At 26.9% G+C, this 2,622-nt stretch overlaps 1 long non-coding RNA gene across 1 annotated transcript; it reads right to left on the bottom strand.

Moving 5' to 3' along the window:
• Nucleotides 1–503: 503 nt before the first annotated feature.
• On the bottom strand, nt 504–1,272 carry LOC136027525 (uncharacterized). The gene is made up of 2 exons (XR_010617618.1): nt 984–1,272; nt 504–937 (listed from the first exon to the last, which is right to left on the bottom strand). It is a non-coding gene; the product is annotated as an uncharacterized LOC136027525 (long non-coding RNA).
• Between the last annotated feature and the right edge of the window lie 1,350 nt (nt 1,273–2,622).

The following is a 2,622-nucleotide window of genomic DNA, read 5'->3' as shown; positions in this document are numbered from 1 at the left end:
GTAGTTGTGTCCCTGTGTCCCGGTCGTTATTTATATTCCCTGTGTCCCGGTCGTCATTTGTATCCCGGTGTACCGGTCTGTATATACATTCGTTTTTTAGTTTTGTTTTTCTCCTTTATTTTTTTCCTTTTTTTTCTTTTTTAGTTTATTTAGATTTTTAGATTTTTTAGTTTTTTTATTAGTTTTTAGTTTTTTTTTCTTTTTAGTTTTTTTGTAGTTTTACCTTCTTTTTAGTTTTGTTACTTTTTTTTTTACTTGTGTCCTGGTCGTCATTTATACTCCCTGTGTCCCGGTGCTTTGTTGATTGCTAATCGAACATTCCTTTTGTCCTGGTCGCTTTCTCTTTGAGTGTCGTCATTTATTTTTTTCTTTTTTAGTTCTTTTAGTTTTTACCTTTTTTAGTTTTTTTTTAGTTTTTAGTTTTTTTAGTTTTTTACCTTTTTTTAGTTTTTTTAGTTTTTTAGCTTTTTTATTTTTTTTATTAGTTTTTAGTTTTTTTGTAGTTTTTGCCTTTTTTTTTAGTTTTTTGTCCTGGTCGCTTTCTCTTTGAGTGTCGTCATTTATTAGTTTTTTCCTTTTTTTTTTTAGTTTTTTATTGGTTTTTACCTTTATTTTAGCTTATTTTTCAGTTTTTTCCTTTTTTTTAGTTTTTTTTTATTTTTTATTTTTTTTAGTTTTTTACCTTTTTTTAGTTTTTTTAGTTTTTTAGCTTTTTTACTTTTTTTATTAGTTTTTAGTTTTTTTTTGTAGTTTTTGCCTTTTTTTAGTTTTTTCAGTTTTTTTTTTAGTTTTTTATTGGTTTTTACCTTTATAGTTTTTTTAGTTTTTTAGCTTTTTTATTTTTTTTATTAGTTTTTAGTTTTTTTTGTAGTTTTTGCCTTTTTTTAGTTTTTTCAGTTTTGACGTCACCTAATCCAGTTTTTTCAGGTGACGTCACCTGACACATCCATCCACACATCCATCCACACATCCACAGACGTCACCTGACACATCCATCCACACATCCATCCATCCATCCATCCACAGACAACTTATTTTTATATATATAGATATATAAAAATAAGTTGTCTGTGTGTGGATCTGTGGATCAGGTGACGTCATGTTTGTCCGCATATGACGTCTGAATTATTTCACACTAATACAAAAGAAGAAAAAAACTAAAAAAGCTAAAAAACTAAAAAAAAACTAAAAAAAGGTAAAAATCTAATAACTAAAAAAAAACTGAAAAAAATAAAAAAAGGCAAAAACTACAAAAAAATAAAAACTAATAAAAAAACTAAAAAAGCTAAAAAACTAAAAAAAACTAAAAAAAAACTAAAAAAAGGTAAAAAACTAAAAAAAAACTAAAAACTAAAAAAGAAAAAAACTAAAAAAAAGGAAAAAACTGAAAAATAAAAGAGAAAAAGAAAACTAAAAAAATATGAATAAATATATATAAAAATAAGCTGTTTGTGGGTTATGTCTGTCTGTCTGTCTGTCGAGTGACGTCGTGTTTGTCCGCATATGACGTCTGAATTATTTCACACTAATACAAAAGAAGAAAAAAAACTAAAAAAGGTAAAAACTACAAAAAAAACTAAAAAAAAAAACTAAAAAAGCTAAAAAACTAAAAAAAACTAAAAAAAGGTAAAAAACTAAAAACTAAAAAAAAACTGAAAAAACTAAAAAAAGGCAAAAACTAAAAAAAAACTAAAAACTAATAAAAAAACTAAAAAAGCTAAAAAACTAAAAAAACTAAAAAAACTAAAAAAAGGTAAAAAACAAAAAAAAACTAAAAACTAAAAAAGAAAAAACTAAAAAAAAGGAAAAAACTGAAAAATAAGAGAAAAAGAAAACTAAAAAAATATTAATAAATATAAAAAAGTAAAAAAATGGTAAAAACCAAAAAAAAAACTAAAAACTAATAAAAAAACTAAAAATCTAAAAATCTAAATAAACTAAAAAAGAAAAAAAAGAAAAAAGGAAAAAAATAAAGGAGAAAACAAAACTAAAAAACGAATGTATATACAGACCGGGACACCGGGATACAAATGACGACCGGGACACAGGGAATATAAATGACGACCGGGACACAGGGACACAACTACAATGGGGACGCCGGGGGGCACAGGGGGATATAAATGACGACCGGGACACCGGGACACAAGGAATATAAATGACGCCCGGGACACTCAAAGAGAAATCACAGACTGGAACACCGGGACACAAATGACGACCGGGACACAGGGAATATAAATGACGACCGTGACACAGGGACATAACTACAAAGGGGACGCCGGGGTGCACAGGGGGATATATAAATGACGATGGCGACTCAGGGAATGGTCGATTAGCAATCACCATCAACAAAGCTCAAGGGCAATCATTAGAATCATGAGGTATAGATCTGAATACGGATTGTTTTCCCATGGACCATTATATGTTGCATGTTCAAGAGTCGGTAAACCTGACAATCTATTTATATGCACAGACAATGGGACAGCAAAGAATGTTGTATATTCGCAAGTTTTACGTAGTTAAAAACATATATATATATATATATATATATATATATATATATATATATATATATATATATATATATATATATATATATATATATATATATATATATATATATAT

Source organism: Artemia franciscana, chromosome 5 (genome assembly GCF_032884065.1).
Source record: "Artemia franciscana chromosome 5, ASM3288406v1, whole genome shotgun sequence".
In the NCBI taxonomy this organism is placed as follows: Eukaryota; Metazoa; Arthropoda; class Branchiopoda; order Anostraca; family Artemiidae; genus Artemia; species Artemia franciscana.
This window is presented reverse-complemented; position numbering and strand designations above follow the sequence as displayed.